General features: G+C 44.3%; 1 long non-coding RNA gene across 1 annotated transcript in view; it reads left to right on the plus strand.

The window, feature by feature from the left end:
* The window catches only part of LOC138750469 (uncharacterized), a 32,385-nt gene extending 11,704 nt beyond the window's left edge, over positions 1 to 20,681 (plus strand). The window contains exons 2-3 of the long non-coding RNA XR_011349348.1: positions 1,829 to 1,924; positions 20,531 to 20,681. This is a non-coding gene — a long non-coding RNA (uncharacterized lncRNA). The remainder of the gene's footprint in view (positions 1 to 1,828; positions 1,925 to 20,530) is intronic.
* Positions 20,682 to 22,017: the final 1,336 nt, after the last annotated feature.

The raw sequence follows: 22,017 nt of genomic DNA on the forward strand, positions 1-22,017 counted from the left end.
CTGGTCCATCATCTGGCGGTTGCACCTGCCGGGGTCACCAATGAAGGATGCACGATACCCCGAAATGTGGAAAGAATGACACACACCCAAGAAGTCGAAGTTGAAGACACGTTTGTTGCACCGGCAGCTCTGCATATATTCTCTCCCGCTGCTGACGACAGGACTTACGAGACGGCAGCGTCGGCCTTAGATTGGTGGGTGTTCCCTCCATTGCTCATTGCTTCCCGCCATGTGGGTTTTCACCTGGGACAAAGTTTGTTTGTCCCCGCGGAATCTGCGCAGTCACCACGTTCGTCAGCCATCTTGTGTACTGGATGGCGTCCTGGTTAGCAGATGGCAACACCCATATATTTTGTAAGAATATGGAGCCCATATTTACAAAGGGTGGGAGTGAATATTTAAATGAAGCTCTGACATTCCCTTTCTCTATAAGGCCTCAGTTTATGAAAAGGAATGTTAAAGTAATCGGCATTCCTCCTGGGAGTCCTTTGTCTTCATTTTTATTTTTCTTTTGGCAAGGGGATGGAGGGGAGATGGGGGTAGGGTATGAGGGGATTTTTTATTCTTTCTTTTAACTATGTATTTGATTTGAATTATTATTAATTGTGTGAATTCTTTGTGGTGTTTAATTTCTGAATAATATATATTTTTAAATGATCGGTCTTCTATCTACGGGACCAGGAGTGGCCGAGAGAAACACTGGGGACGCCCTCTGCCCAGCCCCACCCCAAATATTAATGTGATCTACCAGGATCGTTGACAAAATCATCGAAGACCCCTTCACCCGGCCAACAGCATCATCCAGCTATTCCCGTCGGGAAAGAGATCCAGGAACATCAGAGCCGGTACCACCATGCATGGAGAACGTGGAATGATTGATGAGCTGCTCATACAAATACTCCTCGACTCTGCTATTTATTCAACAATATTGAGTTATTTTTCTGGACGTGCTGCACGTGTATCATTTGTCTGTTGGTGCGAGGGCTTGGTTGTGTGTTTGCATGTGTTTACCCCAAGAATGCTGTTTCATCAGGTAGTACTTGTGCTATCCAATGGTAATAAATTTGACCTTGGTCTTTGGAGCGGGTGCAGAGGAGATATCCTGGATCGGTGAATGTATCTCATGAAGCAAAGTTGACTGAGTTAGAGCTTTTCTCTTCCCCCCTCCCCCACCCAGCAAAGTTGACTTTATTCACAAATTATTTCCAAAGAGGAAGACCGTTCCAAGTCTTTTCACCTCCTCGTGTTGCATCCACATATTCCTTTCACTGCACATTGCTGCAAACAACTCTGATTAGCTTCATTGCCACCACTTTGATACCATGTAGTTATTGCCCCCTTCTGCTATTGGAGGGATTCCCCTTGGCCTCAGCCCCTCAGTGCCTGGTAATGGGAGGATTATGTTCCATCTCGTGTTGGCTGTGTCAGCCTCCGTGCATCCATCAGCATGTACTCCTGCAGCCTGGAATGTGCCAATTGGCCACGGTCCCTCCCCGACATGTCCGCGTGCTCAAAGACCAAAAGGTTTAACATCGAATATGAGATGCACAGTACAAGCCCTTCGGCCCTCGATGTTGTGCCGACCGATGTATTCCTACCAAAATAAAAATAACTAACCCCTTCCTCCCTCATAACCCTCCATTCATCTTTCATCCACATGACTCAGAGCCTCTTAAATGCCCCTAGGTTTCAGCCTTCACCACCACCCCAGTTCTAGGACTCGTCCCATGTCCCTGACCTGGTACACAGACACTGCACCCCCTCCCCTTGTCACCCTCCTGCTTCCCCCACCCTGAGCCAGTGGTGAAGATGGTTTCTGTCCCAACAGGTATTGGTGACCTCAGCCAGGGAGCAGATCTGGGAGACAAACCCCAACTGCACCGAATTCGGGTTCCCGCAGATCAAAGAACGTCCGTCGGCCAAGGTGAGTGACCCGATGGTGAACTGAAACTCCAGGGGTGGTCTCTGTCCTCCTGGTCCATTTCCAATACTGTCCCCTGTCACCCACCAGGCCCATCCCCAAAGCCCCCATTCCCCATCATGTCTCTCCTCCCACCAGACCGATCCTCTCACTAGATCACCCATGATGGGGAATGGGCCTTTGGGGCAGGCCCAGCGGAGTGATGGGGCTTCAGGATGAGACCAGTAGGGAGGTGGGGGCTTTGGGGACCAGCTGGTGGGGACAATGGCTTTGGGGATGGACCTGGTGGGGATCAGGGGCTTTGGGGAGGGACCAATGGGGAATAGGATATGTGGGAGGACATGATGGGCAAAAGGATTAGTGACAGAATGAGTGGGAATGGTATTGGGGATGGTCTCGGCGGGAGATGGGATTTTGTATGGACCCAGCGGGGATGCGATTGGGAATGGATCAGGTGAGGGACGGTATTGGGTTTTGGGGTCCTTTGGGCTCATACCACCCCCTCCAGCCATGTGTCTCCCGGAACTGGGGGTCTCTGTGCTGCTCCCTGTCTCTGGGGATGCGATTGGGAATGGATCAGGTGTGGGACGGTATTGGGGTTGGACCCGGTGGGGGACGGGATTTGAGACAGATCTGGCAGGGGACAGAATAGGGGATGGACCCGGCGGGGATGATGTTGAGGATGGACCCATTCAACTCACATTGCATTGTCAATCTCATGGCTTGTGGGAAGAAGTTATTTCCCTGCCTGGCAGCCTGATTTTGTTCCTCCATATCTACTTCCTGATGGTAGTGGGTCAAAGATGCCATGTTCTGGATGTCTGCGAGTCTATTTACAGGCCCCATCCCTGCAGACAATCAGAAGGTCCTTGCCTCGAAGTCCCATCCATGTGGCCTCTCCCTCAGCAATCCCTCGTCGGAACACAACTACCCCCTCCTACCTACCTCTGCCAGCCCTTACTATTCTCATCACAGTTCCAGGCACCTGTTATGTCATCTCTCGATGACCTGCGCCAGCTCTAATTTGGACCCTGGCCTCACCTAAACCAGTGGAATAACCAGTGCCTTCTCCCCTCGAAAGCCCAAGGGAATCTGCACCCTCAGCAGCGTCCTGCTGGCACACCATTGAATGCCCTCCATCCCCCTTCCATGGACTCCCTGCTGTTATCAAGCTCCTGTATGGACCCCACCCTGGCGAAACTATCCACATTTTCACTAATCCTTCTGCACCTCCAGGGAGTCTGGGTTGTGTTGGAGGACTGGTGGAGAATATCAGGAGACAGGGAGCAGTGTAGAAACCTCCAGCTCTGTGAGATGGGGAACAGTGCAGAGACCCCCAGCTCCCAGAGACAGGGAGCAGCACAGAGACCCCCAGTTCCGGGAGACACATGGCTGGAGGGGGTGGTATGAGCCCAAAGGACCCCAAAACCCAGCAGCAATAGACATTCACCAAGGCAAGCAGTTATTTAAACATAAGTTGTTTTTAATTATTTTTAAACATGAAAACAGAATCAAACTTTAACTTATCTATATTAACTTAACTAACCTTAATCCCCTTCTAAGTCTAAGCCCATGTGTGTGTGTGTGTGTGTGTGTGTGTGTGTGTGTGTGTGTGTATGATGTGTGTATACATTTTAGAAAAGTTATTTGGTTCACAGTTCAATCTCACTTCTCATTCTTCCAAGTTCAATGGTTGTAGGCAATTCTGATACTGTGCACGGAATTGAACATGTATAAAGTTAACAAGGCTTTGCCACTCAGGAAAGTTCCGTAGGGTTTGCAGAGAGAGATTTGTTGGATCAGACACATAACCAGTTCACATGGTGGGAATCACTAACATAACAAGGTGATACTGTGTAAATTACTCACACAACATGTTTACACAATTGGACACACGAACATATTGTTTAGAATATGGGTTTCACTAAGGAAACAAGGTCAAATTTTGGGACACACATGATAAGGTCACACTGTGTAAACGACTCACGAAACAAGTTTACACTGAGGAACTCACTAACATGAAGTTTACAATGTGTGAACAAGTACACCCAGATCCATTTGCACTTCCCCACTCCCTAGCTTGTTTCCATTTAAATAATACTCAGCTTTCCTATTACTTCCCCCAAAATGAATAACCTCACATTTGTTCACATTGAAATTTATCTTCCATTTAGCCGCCCACTCCTCCAGCCTGTCCAAGTCCCTCTACATTTTCCTTACATCCTCCTCACACCCCACACCGCCACCCAGTTTAGTGTCATCTGCAAATTTGCTCATGTTATTTATAATCCCCTCATCCAAATCATTAACATAAATTACAAACAACTGAGGACCCAACACCGATCCCTGAGGCACTCCACTCGTCACATCCTGCCATTCTGAAAAAGACCCATTTACTCCAACACTTTGTTTCCTATCTCTTATCCAATTTCCTATCCCTGTCAGCACCTTACCTCCAATACCATGCTCCCTGATCTTGCCCACTAGACTCCCGTGCGGTACCTTATCAAAGGCCTTCTGGAAGTCAAAATACACCACATCCACTGGCTCTCCCGAGTCCACCCTCTTTGTCACATCCTCAAAAAATTCCAGAAGGTTAGTCAAGCATGACTTACCCTTAAGGAATCCATGCTGACTAGCCCTTATACTATTATTACTGACTAAGTGTTCTGCTATTTCTCCTTTTATGATGGACTCCAATATCTTCCCCACCACTGATGTCAGGCTAACCGGTCTATAATTTCCCGTTTTCTCCCTCCATCCTTTCTTAAAAAGCGACACCACATCAGCCACTCTCCAATCCTCAGGGACCTTTGGAAAATGTTGACCAGTGCCTCCACAATTTCCATAGTCAAATGGTGGGACTCACTCACACTGTGGAACACACTCACCTAAAAAAGTTGCACTGAGGAACTCACTAACATAACATTTTTAAAATCGAATTTAGCAAAATTACAGGGTTACACTGTTAAATTCAGGCACATAACAAGTTTACATGGTGGGAATCAATCACATGACAAGGTCACACTATGTAAATTACTCACACACGTTTACACTGTGGGACACACTAACATATAGTTTAGAATATGGGTTTCACTAAGTAAACAAAATTATACTGTGCAACTTTCTCACTTGACAAGTTTACACTGTGGGACTCACTCACCTAAAAAGGGTACACTGAGGAACTCACTAACATCACATTTTCAATATCGAATTGAGCAAAATTACAAGGTTACACTGTGAAACTCAGACACATAACAAGTTTACATGGTGGGACTCTCACATAACAAGGTCACACTGTGTAAATTACTCAAACAACAAGTTTACACTGTGGGACACACTAACATATAGTTTAGAATAAGGGTTTCACTAAGTAAACAAAATTATACTGTGCATCTCTCTCACATGACGTTTACAGTGTGGAACTGACTCACATAACACGGTTACACTGTGGAATTCACTCACATAACAAGGTTATTCTGTGGAACTCATTCACCTAAATAGGTTACACTGAAGAACTCACTAACATAACATTTTCAACATCAAATTTAGCGAAATTACAAGGTATCACTGTGAAACTCACTTACATAACAAGTTTACATGGTGGGAATCTCACACATAACAATGTCACACAGTCAAACTCACTCTATACCAATGTTACACTCTGAGGCTCGCTAACTAGACAGGTTAACACTGTGGAATTCACTTCCATAACAACGTCACACTTTCAAACTCTCTCATATAACAAGGTCAAATGGTGGGACTCACTCACACTGTGGAACACACTCTCCTAAAAAATTTGCACTGAGGAACTCACTAACATAACATTTTTAAAATCGAATTTAGCAAAATTACAAGGTTACACTGTGAAACTCAGACACATAACAAGTTTACATGGTGGGAATCACTCACATAAGGTCACACTGTGTAAATTACTCACACAACAAGTTTGTACTGTGGGACACACTAATATATAGTTTTGAATATGGGTTTCACTAAGTAAACAGAAGTATACCGTGGAACTCGCTCACGTGACGTTTACACTGTGGAACTCATTCACATAACATGGTTAAACTGTGGAACTCACTCACCTAAAAAGGCTACACTGAGGAACTCAGTAACATAACTTTTTCAATATCGAATTTAGCGAAATTACAAGGTTACACTGTGAAACTCAGACACTTAACAAGTTTACATGGTGGGAATCACTCACATAACAATGTCACACAGTCAAACTCACTCTATACTGTGAGAGATGAGGAAACTTAACATCAAAATATGAAAGATGGGGAAACTAGTGCAGACATGTGGAGTGATGGATTAAACCAGTATGAACAGGCTAAGCATGGAAATTAGAATGCCGGAAGCAGAGTCAGCCTATGTAAGATAAGAATCTTCTAGTCTTTTGGACAGGATCAGTGAGCCCACCGTATGAATAAGATAAGGAAAGGTAAGGAATAATAGAATGTAGGAAGTTGAGATAGTCTGGATGAGATAAGGGTCTCCTAGCCCTAGACAGAAGTACCAAGTTCTACATATATAATTCGTAAGCCATACACAGATTTATCAAGTATTGCATATTAAATTAGTAAACCTTAGACAGGATTAGCGAACTCTGCATAGAAGGGACTGTAGCTCTGAGAGTCGGAAAGGTGTTAATGGGGATAAGGGCAAGGTTGTGAATAAGGACAATGAGGATAATGACATGAGAAGACACTGACAGGATAACCCCTGGTCCTCCAAGTTCACAGAAACTGCACGTAGGCAGGAAGGATTGCCTATGCCAAACCCATCCTGGAGGCAGAAGAATGTAAGGGGGTGGGTATTCTGATACTGAAATTCACTGTATAAAAGTTGGGTGAGCCCCAGTGTATGTGTGTATTCCCAGGGTAAGGGGAAGCACCCAACTTTGCATTGTTGTTATAATAAATGTTCTTTGTTCTCAATTTTTGTCTCGAGCAATTTCTGTTAAGGTACTTCTTTTTCTAACAAATGGGGGTTTGTCCGGGATCACACTCCCTCCACTGACAGAGTGCCCGACGACGGGGGTAGGTGCACCCCAGCTGATTCAGCTGGACTCACGGACGACGGGTGGCTAGTCAGTGGAAGAAGTGAGTGATATCCGAGAAGAGCCATTGAGAACAAACGACGGGAGAACGTTAAGGAAGCGCGATAAGTATAGCTACTGGATCTGGAAAGAGAAATTTTTATACCTGTCAGTATGGGAGGTATGGGCAGTAAGAAAGAGAATCCAAGTGAAGGATTGGATGATCAGATAACCAAACAGAGTCCGTTAGGTGTAATGTTATCTGACTGGGGTTCGGGGAGAACCCGGGGAAAAGACAAACTTATCATGATTAAGTACTGTTGTCTGGAATGGATTAAAGGCCCTATTAAAGGGTGCTCGCTATATTGGCCGAGGCTCAGATACGAGGATGACTGGATGTGTCAGGAACTTAACATCTGGCTGTATAAGAATCAAAGGCGGAATATGCCGCCTGCTGGCTCAGGGGATCGGTTGATCAACTGGTCCTGAGCGAAAAGAGAAGTGAGGACAAGAGGGATGAGGAACCCCTTGTACCTGAGACGCAAGGATGGGATGTGTTACATTCCTTTCCTCCACCCTATGCCCCTCCTTTACCAGTTCCTATCTATCCCCCCCTCCTGTGCTCTACCCTTCCGCACCTTCCCCTCCTCCCCCGCAACTAACAAAAGGAGAAGAGAATAGGGGTGGCTTGTTAACCCGTTCGCAAAGTATTAGATTGCCTATGAGAGACAGAGGCAAGGTTAGTTTTGAGCAGAGTGAGAACCTACTGGAAGAAAGGGCAGGATACTGTGAGTCAGTTTCTGAAGAGCAGGATTTCAGAAATAATAAGCTATAAGTTAGCTGGATGAGACCCCTGCAGGAGGTTCCCGTGGGAGGGGGTCTTGGTTTTGTAAATGTGCCCTTGACCAGTACGGAGGTGTGTAATTTTAACAGGGAAATGATTTCCCTGATAGAGGATCCCCAGGGATGCGCTGAACAATTAGATCAATTGTTAGGACCGAATATATATACATGGGATGAATTAACGGCTATATTTAGGACTCTGTTTACCCTGGATGAGTGTGGAATGATTCGCCAGGCAGGGATTAGAGTCTGGGATCGGGATCACCAAGGGGGACCTGGAGAAGCTAAATTCCCCTTGGCTAGACCTAATTGGGATAAAAATACCAATGATGGTCGGGTATTAATGGAAGAGTATAGGGCTAATCCGATTAAAGGAATCAGGGAATCTGTTCCAAACGGACAGAACTTTAAAAAGGCATTCGAAATTCCTCAGGGACCCGACGAGACCCCCTCGGCATTTTTGAATAGATTGCGTGCGGCTATACAGCAATATGAGGGTCTGGATATAGAATCCCCAGCAGGGGAACAATTAGAATTAACGAATTTCGTTACAAATTCAGCCCCAGACATAAGGAGGAAATTACAGAAAACTGAGAATTAGCATGAGCAGGGAATAACCCAGCTTCTACAAATTGCGCAAAAAGCCTTTATACAGAGATCTGAGGATAAGCAGAAGGAAAAGGCTAAGATTTTAATGCAGGCATTTAAGGGAGCTGTGGAGGGACAGCAAGGAAAAGGTAGGGACTTTGTGCCAGCTCCTGGGCATTGGGAGGAGAGCCAGGGGTGGGGAAATAGGGTCCAGAGTAGAGGAAGGAGTAGAGGAGGATTCCGGGGACGCCAACCATTCCCGGGACCCCGGGGAGACCCAACTAGGAAGTGGGAAGTGGGAACAATGGTCTGCTACTATTGTAACAAGGAGGGACACTTCAAGAGAGAGTGCCCCATGCGAGCCAGGGAGACGCGATCGTATGCCCTGATGGAAACAGACTATGAATAGGAAAGTCACGGTTCTCAGTCAATACACGGGGCTGCACGGAGTACCATTGGTAAATTTAAACATAGGACCCCACAGTGATAGGATGATATTCTTAGTATATTCCAGGGTAGCCCGGTCTAGTATATTACACCTGTTAGAAATTAAAGTACCTTTAAAGAAATTGCTCGAGACAAAAATTGAGAACAAAGAACATTTATTACTACAACAATGCAAAGTTGGGTGCTTCCCCTTACCCTGGGAATACACACACACACTGGGGCTCACCCAACTTTTATACAGTCAATTTCAGTATCAGAGTGCCCTCCCCCCTTACATTCTTCTGCCCCCTGGATGGGTTGGGCATAGGTAATCCTTCCTGCCTACGTGCAGTTTCAGTACACTTGGAGGACCAGAGGTATCCTGTCGGTGTCCCTTCATGTTATTGTCCTTATTCACACCTTCCTGATTCTCGGGGCTACAGTCTCTTGATATGCAGAGTTGACTCATTCTATCTAGGGTTGGCTAATTTCATATGTATAAATCTGTGTATGGTTAGCTTATTAGATATGTAGGACTTGGTACTTCTGTCCAGGGCTAGGAGACCCTTATCTGATCCAGACTACCTCAACTTCCTACATTCTATTGTTCCTTACCACTCCTTATCTTAGTCTTATGGTCTTGTCACAAAGACTAGAAGATTCTTATGTTAATCGTGCAGACTCTGCTTTCCTGCATCCTAACCCCCAAGCTTATCCTGTTTGTACTGGTTACAGCCATTTACTGATGAACTTTAGTTTCTTCCATGTTCATAATTTTAGATCAATTTTCCCATCTCTCACAATCCTCACTTTTCTTTTAGATCAGTAATACTGATCTTTCACCATGATCAGTGTTACTGATCTTTGGTTACTAGTGTCAGTGTGACTGATCCCCCCCACCCCCTTCCTCACTTTTCTTTTAGATCAGTAATACTGATCTTTCAAGTGTAAGGTGTAGTTTTACCCAGCTGGTCAATAACCGAAATGTAACACCTGTGTAAAGTCTTTAGGTAGGGGAGCACCATGAAGGTCAGAGTAGCGAGTCCAGCTGCTTATTAGGGTTGCGAGTATCAGGCTCCAGTTCTCAGTAAAGAGTCTAGTCCATCCCACATCAGTCCGAAGTTGCCACGTCTGAACATGGGCATGGGCAGATTCACGTTGAAACATTGAAGCAGTGTCTTTTAACCGCCCGACTTTTGTAAGCATTGTCCTGACGAAGTCTGTGAGAGACGCTGCCTTCAGCAGCGAACAAGTAGCAGTCTGTGAGAAACGCTGCCTTCAGCAGCGAACGAGTAGCAGTAGTCAGGTGGTTCCGTTGAATTGTGGCTAGTATCTGATGTCCTCTTCAGCCCCGAACCCTAGGGCCACCGATCTCCGAAGGCTGTCTGGAGCCTGATATTAAAGTGTCAAGCAGCTCACGTTGTTGGTAACTGGTGCTCCCCTTCACGGGGTGATGAAAAGAGACCAAGCTGGGGGGGGATTGTTTCTTGTGATTTAACTGTGTGTTGCAGCTTGTCTGCTAACATTAGCATGGGTATCATTGAACTTGTGGGTTGCAGCCTGTCTGTGTACATTAGCATATGTATTAACTCTCTCTCTCTGCGACATGTACAATCCTGACTACCATTCTGTCTGTCTTTGTCCCACCATGTCCTTTGTGCTATCGCTTTAAAACTCCTGTCTTTAATACCTGTGTAGGCTAAGATACAAATTAGATGTACTCCACTAAAGCTGTTCAGTTCCCCTGGTCCGTATTGGAATCCCTTGTTAACCCATATCCCACTATGACTATACATTAAATCTATGCCCTGTCTACATTCTAAAGGAGCACAATTGTAACCTCTGCTGCCCCTATTCCAGGAGGACTTAAAACATAGCGAGTACTGAAGTGACATATCCATTTAACGAACAATATTCCAAAAAAAAGAATAAACAACAATAAATGTAAAACCCATTAAAAACTGCAATAAAATACAACAATAACTGTATAAACCATTAAAATAGGAAACAACAACAATAACTGTATAAACCATTAAAATAGGAAACAACAATAAATGTAAAACCCATTAAAATACGGCAATAAAAAATACAACAATAACTGTATAAACCATTAAAATACAACAATAAATGTAACATTACGGCACTTTGTCACGGCGCAGTGTAAGTTTCAGGTTTGAAGGATGAGGAACTGCACGCCAGGTTGAGGGTTGAATCTGTGTGTCGTGATGTTGTGGTTCAGAAGCTGGTTTAATTCTTTGAATGTGGGTCCAGCCTTTCTCTCTTGTTCTTACTGCAGTGTCTGTAATTAAAAGTACACAGCAGGGACCATCCCAGGCAGGTTTTAGTTGATCCTCTTGCCATGCTTTTACATATAACCAATCACTAGATTTTCACTAGGGTAAAAATCTGGCAATTTTCTCTCCACAGAGAGCATTGGGGAGCCTGGAACCGATTGCTGATTTTGTAAAATGAAGTTGAACAGGCTTGTACACATTTTCAGACTGCTTGTGCAGTGAGTGTCATACACCATGGTCTTCTGATTCATTGGTGAGGAGGTGATCAGTAAGATGCAGCAGTGGAAGCGCTTGCTCAAAGGCTGGAGGAAAATTAGACTTAGACCTGGATTTGTCAGAATGATAAGAGTTTATCTAAAGCTGGCTTTAGATAGAAGAACATCACAGGTGCTCCTCAATTTACGATAGGGTTGCGTTCCAGCAGACCCAGCATAAGTTGAAAAAAATCTTAATTGGAGACGTACCTTGTCTAACATTGACAGCACTGTATCAGTCCTCATACTGATCCCGCTGCCCCACTCTCTAACGACAGCGCTGTATCAGTCCCCATACGGATCCCACTACCTTGCTCTCTCCCAACAGTCCCTGTAAGCTTTCCGAAAATGTGATTAACCAACGAGGAAATCAATGATGCTTGTGATGACCTTTAACACATTATATGAAAGTAAATGACAGTCATGCTATTGTGTCATCGTAAAATCATAAGTAGGGGAGCACCTGTATTACCTTTCATATTTTTCCAATGTTGATTGCACACACAATCATTTAAGTACCGGCTAGTTTCTATAATATTGCACTTAAAGTTTAGCTGCATGAATCCTGGAGCTTGTGGAGTCATTATTGAATCAAGAAATATTGGTGCCATGCCAATTTCTCTGTACCATGCCAATTTCCCAGTCCTGAAGCCGGGACGTAGTGAATAGTATCAGGTACAAGATCTGTGAGTAATTAATGCTATTATTCCTATGCGCCCAATTGTTCTGAACGATGCCACCAATGTAAATCATATTCCACCTATTGCAGTAGTCACACACCACCATAGACCAGTTCGCAGGTTTATTTCTCCATTAAGTTGAATCCAGTTGCGCAGGGTTTACCTCCGTGATTATTTACAATGTAACTTCCGCACTACCGGATTTAAATATAAACCTGATGAATGGGGGAAAGTTATCATGAATTAAATAACAGCGGCAATACAGAGAAATTGTGCTGAGGCATTAATTTCACTCTGGAGGAAAATGCATCAGAGAAATGAATGATTAAACTTATAAGAATCCCCAGAGGTATCTTTATTCTCCAGAGGTGGGTGATCTTTAAACTCACGGACCTTGACTGCTGAATGTGTAGAAGAAATGTACTAAATCTATTGATAGGGCTCCATACCTCTAACTGCAAGACAGGAGCCTGGAGCCTCAATTTCAAGTGCCACAGTGCACTTAAAGGGACATGCACACTCCCCCTTCAACTGGCTGATCCAGCCACTTTACACATCAGATCCTTTCTTTATCTTACATACACTTAAAATAAGACGTGTAGAACTCACCCTATTTGCGCAAACATTTCTCCCTGCAAATGTTATAACATCACAACTCTCAGGTACTCCCTGTGCAAAATCACATTTGAATACAATTTATTTCATAAATTGGAATTAACTGGTAGTTAAATTCGCTAATTCTACAGTATTGAAAAACGATCATTTATGACATTTAATTTTTAGCATGAATTTTAATCAATATTGGTCAGTGACTGAAGTGGGAAGTCGTGATTTATGAAATTATCTCTGGTCTCTACTCTCCCACTCCCGACGCTTCTCCCAATATTCAGGAGCTGGCACACAGTCCGTGCCTTTTTCCATGTTACTCATCTACTATTACTTTAACTGCTTGCATCAAAATGTTAGCCTTTGCTTTCTGCTTATCCTCAGATGTCTGGACAAATGCTTTTTGTGTGATCTGTAGAAGCTGGGTTATTCCCTGCTCATGCCAATTTTCTGTCTTTTGTAATTTTCTCCTAATGTCTGGGGCTGAGTTGGTAACAAAACCTGTTAGTACCAATTGTTCCCCTGCTGGGGATTCTATGTCGAGACCCCCATATTGTATATATATTTGGTCCCAAAAATTGGTCTTAACTGTTCGGCACATCCCTGGGGATCTTCTATCAGGGAGGTCAGTTCTTTCTTAAAGTTACGCACTTCAGTACTGGTCAGGGGCACATTTACGAAACCGAGACCCTCTCCCATGGGAACTTCCCGCAGTGGTCTCATCCAATTGGTTTCTGGCTTATTAGGTCTGGGTTCCTGCTCCCTGGGAAATGAATCAAAGGGTTCTGCCCTTTCTTCCTGAAGAGTCTCACGCTGTTCTGAATTAAAGTTACCTCTCTCTCCTGCCAACAGAGGTGGTAATCGAGTGCTTTGTGAGCAAGTTATCATACCACTCCTGCTCTCTTCTCTCTTCTCTAGTGGTGGGGGAGGTGGGGAAGGTGCAGAAGGGTAGGTCATAGGAGGGGAAGGAAAGATAGGAGCCGGCATAGGAGGAACATAAGGTGGAGGGAGGGAATGTAACACATCCCAACCCTGTGATTCAGGGACAAAAGGTTCCTCCTCTCTCTTATCCCTGAATTCTTTCTCATTCAAAACCAGTTGTTCAATGGGTCCCTTGAGCCAGCAGGCTGCATATTCCCTGCTCTCAACATTGTCTTTCTGGTTTTGATAGAGCCATAGGTTCAAAGCTTGACACATCCATTCATCCTCGGATCCGAATTTTGGCCAGTACACGGAGCTCCCTTTAACCGGGTATTTAACCCATTCAATACAACAATACCTGATCATTGTCAGTTTCTCTTTGCCACGGGTCTTTCCTGTGCCCCACTCAGATAACATCAACCCAAGCGGGCTGTACGTAGCTATCTGGTGTTCACATCCTGTACCAGGACTCTCCTCCTTGCTACCCATTATTCCCATGCTTATAAACAAGTAAAATACTCTTACCGAGTTCTAGTAGTACTGCTCTAGTGCGCTTCCTTCCGTCGTTTGTTCTCAATGCCTCTTCTCGGATATCACTCGCTTCTTCCACTGACCAGCCACCCGTCGCCCGTGAGTCCAGCTGAATCAGCCGGGGTGCACCTACTCTCGTCGTCGGGGTACTCTGTCAGTGGAGGGAGTGTGATCCCGGACGATCCCCCATTTGTTAGAAATTAAAGTACCTTTAAAGAAATTGCTCGAGACAAAAATTGAGAACAAAGAACATTTATTACTACAACAATGCAAAGTTGGGTGCTTTCCCTTACCCTGGGAATACACACACACACTGGGGCTCACCCAACTTTTATACAGTCAATTTCAGTATCAGAATTCCCTCCCCCTTACATTCTTCTGCCCCCTGGATGGGTTGGGCATAGGTAATCCTTCCTGCCTACGTGCAGTTTCAGTACACTTGAAGGACCAGGGGTATCCTGTCGGTGTCCCTTCATGTTATTGTCCTTATTCACACCTTCCTGATTCTCGGGGCTACAGTCTCTTGATATGCAGAGTTGACTCATTCTATCTAGGGTTGGCTAATTTCATATGTATAAATCTGTGTATGGTTAGCTAATTAGATATGTAGGACTTGGTACTTCTGTCCAGGGCTAGGAGACCCTTATCTGATCCAGACTACCTCAACTTCCTACATTCTATTGTTCCTTACCTTATGGTCTTGTCACAAAGACTAGAAGATTCTTATGTTAATCGTGCTGACTCTGCTTTCCTGCATCCTAACCCCCAAGTTCATCCTGTTTGTACTGGTTACAGCCATTTACTGATGAACTTTAGTTTCTTCCATGTTCATAATTTTAGATCAATTTTCCCATCTCTCACACACCCACCCGAGGGTGTGAGGATAGAAGGGACAATAATGATTTCAGGGGTAGGGGGAAGAGATTTCCCGGTCCTTGTATTAAGAGATGTTAGGATACAGATGGGAGAAAAGGTTATAACGGAGGATCTCTTACTAGTTCCCCAAGCTGGAGTTTGTTTGCTGGGATGTGATTTACAAGATCAATTGGCTATCGGCACCAGACCACAAGAATCAGGTATTGGGGTTCACCTATATGTATTAAGTGAGGAGGATCGGGAACTCATAAATCCTGGAGTATGGGCAGGAAGAGGCACTAGAGGAGTGTTACATATCCCTCCCCTGCGAGTTACCTTAAAAGATCCTGAGCAGATTATTAGGCAAAAGCAGTATCCCGTTCCAATGCCTGGCCGAAAGGGGCTGCAGCCAGTACCTGACCAATTGGTGAAAGATGGCATTCTAGAACATTGTATGTCACCTTTTAATACCCCAATCTTACCCATCCAAAAACCAGACGGTACCTATAGATTAGTACAGGACTTGAGGGAACTAAACAAAATTATTCTCACCCGTCTCCCTGTCGTACCTAATCCCCACAGTAAATGGTTTAGCGTAATTGACCTCAAGGATGCTTTCTGGACCTGCCCGTTAGCAGCAAAGAGCAGAGATATGTTTGCTTTTGAATGGGAGAATCCTTTTACGGGACGTAAAAATCAATACAGGTGGACCGTACTCCAGGGCTTTACGGAATCACCAAACTTATTTGGCCAGGTCCTAGAACAAATATTAGAGGAGGCTCCTCGGGAAGAGAGTTGTCAGTTAATTCAATATGTCAACGATTTATTATTTATGGGAAGGACGTATGAATCAGCTAAACTATATACCATTGCACTTTTGAATTTTCTCGAAAAGAAGGGTCTCAGGGTGAGTGAATCCAAATTACAATTCGTACAACCAGAGGTTAAATACCTGGGTCATTTGGTAAGTCAGGGAACCAGAAAGATCAGTCCAGAAAGGATACAAGGTATTCTACAGATCCCACCTCCTAAGAATGCCCAAGAACTCAGGAAATTCCTTGGTCTAGTGGGATACTGTAGAATTTGGATAGAAAATTATTCTAATCTAGTTCGATTTCTTTACGATAAACTCGCGATTCTAGGGGGTGAAGCACTAGTTTGGAAGGAAGAAGAGATTAATAATTTTAACTTGGTGAAACAGCGCCTTATTAGCGCCCCAGTGTTGGCTTTACCCAACCTTAATAAGTCTTTTGACCTTTATACTAACGCAAAAAGGGGTGGAGCAACCGGTGTTTTAACACAAGAAAAGGCAGGCAGCAGGCAGCCAGTTGCTTTTCTCTCAAAAGTTTTGGATCCTGTTTGTCGTGGTTGGCCAGAATGTGTTCAAGCTATCGCAGCCACTGCTATTTTAGTTGAAGAAGCACGAAAAATTACATTTGGTGCCCCGATGATAGTACACACTGCTCACACCGTTTGCAATATTCTGTTACAGCGTGCTGGTAGGTGGCTTACAGATTCTAGAAACTTGAAATACGAAGCGATCTTGATGGATAGGGATGATCTAACTCTGACTACAAGTAGAGAACATGATCCAGCAGCCTTTTTAGTCGCTCCAACCTCTCCCAACACAATCAATGAGTTAGAGCATATATGTTTGGAAGTGATAGACCTGCAGACTAAGATTAGAGAAGATTTGAGTGATAAGCCTTTACAGGAGGGAGAACGGTGGTTTATTGATGGCTCTTCCCGCTGTATTGATGGCACTCGCTATAGCGGATATAGTATAGTGGATGGAAATGAGGGGGTAGTTATTGAAGCCGGTCGCCTTCCCGGTCACTGGTCAGCCCAGTCATGCGAATTATATGCCCTCTGTCGAGCTCTCCAAGGTCTGGAAAATAAGGTGGGCACAATCTACACAGATTCAAAATACGCTTTTGGGGTAGTACACACCTTTGGGAGAATCTGGAAGGAACGGGGAATGATAACGGGAAAAGGACAGAAATTGATGCATGAGAACCTAATTGTCCAATCCTTGGAGGCTCTGACTTTACCTGAGGAAATAGCTGTGGTCCATGTACGGGGTCATCAAACTGGTGACAGCCTTGAAGCACAGGGCAACAGACAGGCAGATGCAGCTGCTAAACATGCAGCTGTTCCTCCCCATCCCACAGGAGCTTAAAAAGACTCCCATCCTTTCACAAGAGGAGGAGGTTTATATGAGGGATCAGGGGATGCGTCAAACAAGTGATGGGTTGTGGTGGACAGCCGAAGGACACCAAGTCCTGAATAAAGCTTTGGCACGGCAACTGTTTGACCAGCTCCATCAACAGACACACTGGGGAGCCCAGGCACTTGTCGACACTTTTGTTCGCTCCTTTCATTGTTCAGGTGTTTACACTCTAGCCAAACAGAGTACCCAGGGGTGCCCAATTTGTCAGAGGATTAATAAGGTCATGCGCCAGGTAATGCCTGGTGGTCGCGATATCGCTGTACGCCCTTTCCAACGCATACAAGTGGACTTCACAGAGTTTCCTAAGATAGGTATTTACAAGTACCTGTTGGTGATGGTAGATCATTTCACACGATGGGTTGAGGCTTTCCCGACCCCGAATGATCGTGCCAGCACCGTTATCAGAGTACTGCTGGATTCTGTAATTCCACGGTATGGGATGATCCAGACCATCGACTCGGATCGTGGTACACACTTCACTTCTCGGGTACTCCAGGGGGTTTGTAAAAGAATGGGCATTGACTGGCAGCTCCATACCCCATGGCACCCCCAGAATTCGGGCCGGGTTGAGCGAATGAATCAGACTTTGAAATACCAGCTCACTCGACTTCATGAGGAAACTGGCCTCTCCTGGATTAAATGCTTGCCCTTAGCTTTAATCAGGATTCGCACAGCTCCTCGTAAAGACCTTGCTGTCTCACCATATGAGATGATGTTTGGTCTTCCTTACATGGGATTCCACACTGATACTGCCATCCCTGAGGCTAATGACCAATATATCAATAAATATTTACAGGAACTGTCTGCTTAGGGGTTAATGTAGATTTCAAATATGGACCAGGGGCACAGAACACCTCTCAATATGATGATTTTAATGGGTTTTTGGACTCTGCAGATATTTACAACATCAGTTTTAATGGTTTAGCACAAGGTAGATGTGGGCACAAAGGCAGACAGGATAATTGTCAGGATTGTACATGTGGTAGAGAGAGAGTTGATACATATGCTAATGTTCGCAGGCAGGCTACAACTCACAGATTAAGTTACAAGAAACACCCCTCCCCAACCTGTGCTATTCTAAAGCATCCTTTGGGTTACACAGCCAGTCCAACTGTTAAATGCCACCCACCACTGTAAGGGGAGTTCCAATTATCAACGAAGTAAACAGCTCCAGAATACTAAAGGTGCTGGGCATTTAAATCGTTTGTTCAGACTCCAGGCGGCTTTGGAGATCGTCGCCGAACGGACGGCGATGGCCCTGAATGTAGGGGCTGAAGGAAGACTACAGCTACAAGCAATGATTCAACGAAACCACCTGGCTCTCTATTGCTCGTTGGGTGCTGGAGGCAGCATTTGTGCGAGAATCAGGACTGACAATGCTTACAACAGTCAGGCGGTTAAAGACACTGCTTCAGGACTTCGACAAAAATCTTCCCATGCCCATGTTCAGACTTGGCAACCTTGGACTGATGTGGGATGGACTTGACTTTTTACTGAGAACTGGAGCCTGATACTCACAGCCCTGATAGCAGCAGGACTCACTATTCTGGTCAGTGTGGTGCTCCCCTACCTAAAGGCTGGTATTCATTTCATGATTTTGCGGACCCTTATTTCTATAACTCAAGGGGTGTGTGTTTCCCAAATGGATGCTCATGACACTGCAATTCGATCCAAAACTTTTGAGAGAAAAGCAACTGGCTGCCTGCTGCCTGCCTTTTCTTGTGTTAAAACACCGGTTGCTCCACCCCTTTTTGCGTTAGTATAAAGGTCAAAAGACTTATTAAGGTTGGGTAAAGCCAACACTGGGGCGCTAATAAGGCGCTGTTTCACCAATTCGTTGGGAGAAAGACCAACTTTAGCAATAGCACATTTTATTTGACAGATCAGTGACACTGATCTAAAAGAGAAGTGAGGATTGTGAGAGATGAGGAAACTTGACATAAAAATATGAAAGATGGGGAAACTAGTGCAGACATGTGGAGTGATGGATTAAACCAGTAAGAACAGGCTAAGCATGGAAATTAGAATGCAGGAAACAGAGTCAGCCTATGTAAGATTAGAATCTTCTAGTCTTTTGGACAGGATCAGTGAGCCCACCGTATGAATAAGATAAGGGGAGGTAAGGAATAATAGAATGTAGGAAGTTGAGATGTTCTGGATGAGATAAGGGTCTCCTAGCCCTAGACAGAAGTACCAAGTTCTACATATATAATTAGTAAGCCATACACAGATTTATCAAGTTAGGCATATTAAATTAGTAAACCCTAGACAGGATTAGCGAACTCTGCAAATGAAGGGACTGTAGCTCTGAGAGTTGGAAAGGTGTGAATGGGGACAAGGGCAAGGTTGTGAATAAGGACAATGGGGATAATAACATGAGAGGACACCGACAGGATACCCCCTGGTCCTCCAAAAACTGCACGTAGGCAGGAAGGATTGCCTATGCCAAACCAATCCAGGGGGCAGAAGAATGTAAGGGGGTGGGTATTCTGATACTGAAATTCACTGTATAAAAGTTGGGTGAGCCCCAGTGTATGTGTGTATTCCCAGGGTAAGGGGAAGCACCCAACTTTGCATTGTTGTTGTAATAAATGTTCTTTGTTCTCAATTTTTGTCTCGAGCAATTTCTGTTAAGGTACTTCTATTTCTAACACTGTGTAAAAACCTAACTCCTAGTGTCTCCTCAAAACTTTCCTCCCCTTACCTTCTTCACATGACTGCTGGTATTTTCTATTATTGCCCCAGGAAAAAGGTCCATGATTGATGCCTCTCATAATCTTGTAGACCTCTATTGTCAACTCTAATCCCTTTATACTCCTAAGATAAAAACTCTGTCTGTTAACTTTCCTCATAAGGCATGTTCTCCAATCTAGGCAACATCTTGGTTCATCTTCTCTGCACCCTTTCCAAAGCTTCCACATCTTTTGTGTAATGAGGCAACCAGAACTGAATATATTATTCCAAAGTGGCCTCAACAGTTTTATAGAGCTGCAACATTACCGCACATTTCTTGAACTCAATCTTCCGACCAATGAAGGCCAGTATTCCAGAAACCTTCTTAACTACTCTATCAACATGTGTGGCAATATTGAACGATCTATAATTTGGACCCCAAGGTCCATCTCATATTCCACACTGTTAAGAGTCCTGTCTTTAACCAAACACTTCACCTATATGATCAACCTACAAAAATGCATCACTTCACACTTATCTGGATTGAATTCTATCTGCCCCTTCTCTGTCCAACTCTGCATCCTGTCTATATCCTGTGGTAACCTACGGCAACCTTCGACACTATGCACAACCTTCATGTGTTGGTGTGCTTCCTTCACAGTTGGGTCAATTTTCCGGCTTCAGCGAAAGACTTCTGAAATGTGGACTCCCATGAAATTAAAATTCTGACTGGCTGCACCTTTCCATGGATTCGTCTCCTGGACCAGATGGATTACACCCTTGGTTCTGAAAGAAGCAGTAGAGATTGTGAAGGTTCTGGAAATTGTCTTTCAGGAATCAATAAATTCAGGTTTGGTCCCAGAGGACTGGAAAATTGGAAATGTCACTTCACTATTCAAGAAGGAACACAGGCAGCAGAAAGGAAATTATAGCCTGACGTCAGTGGTTGAGAAGATGTTGGATCGATTGTCAAAGATGAGGCGATGGAATACTTGGAGACACATGACAAGACAGGCCAAAGCCAGCATGGTTTCCTTATGGGAAAATCTTGCTTGATAAAGCTGTTGGAATTCTTTGATGATGTGACAAGCAGGCTAGATAGGGGAATGCAGTAACTATATAACCATTTACAGCACAGAAACAGGCCAGTTCGGCCCTACTAATCCATGCTGAACATCTTCTCCCACCCAGTCCCACTAACCTGCATTCAGCCCATAACCCTCCACACCTATCCTGTCCATATATCTATCCAACATTTCCTTGAATATTACCATCGATCTCACTTCTTCCCCTTATACTTTTGAATACCTCTATCAAAACACCCCTCAACCTTCCATGCTCCAGGGAATAAAGCCCCAGCCTGCCCAACCTTTCCCTGTATCTCAAACCCTGAAATCCTGGCAACATTCTCGTAAACCTCTTCTCTGTTCTGTTTATATCTTTCCTGCAATTTGGTGACCAAAACTGCACACAATATTTCAAATTTGGCCTCATCAATGCCATACAATTTCAACATAACATCCCAACTCCCGTGTTCTATACTCTGATTTATAAATGCCTTCTTCACCACCCTATCCAATGTGATTCAACTTTCAGGGAATTATGTACCATGATGCCCAAATCTCTGTTCCACTGCACTCCTCAATTGTCCACCATTTAACATGTATGGCCGGTTTTGATTATTCCTACCAAAATGTAGCACTCACATTTATCAGTATTAAATTCCATCTGCCATCTTTCAGCCCATTCTTCTAACTGTCCAATATCACCCTGTAAACTTTGATAATCATCCTCACGGTCCACAACACCACCAACCTTTGTATCATCTGCAAAATTACTAATCCAATTTACCACCCTATCATCTAGATCGTTAATATATATAACAGCAGTGGACCCAGTACTGATCCCTGATGCACTCCACTCATGACCGGCCTCCAATTCTATAAACAATTTTCCACAATTTCTGAATCCATTTCTCTACTTCATTAACACTTAATGCTTCCACCTTACTTACTAACCTCTCATGGGGAACCTTATCAAAAGCATTACTAAACTCCAGATAGACAACATCCACCACCTTCCCCTCATCTACCTTTTTAGTAACCTCCTCGAAAAACTCTACAAGATTTGTTAAACATGATCTACCGC

The sequence above is a fragment of the Narcine bancroftii genome, unplaced genomic scaffold (assembly GCF_036971445.1).
Source record: "Narcine bancroftii isolate sNarBan1 unplaced genomic scaffold, sNarBan1.hap1 Scaffold_152, whole genome shotgun sequence".
Lineage (NCBI taxonomy): Eukaryota > Metazoa > Chordata > Chondrichthyes > Torpediniformes > Narcinidae > Narcine > Narcine bancroftii.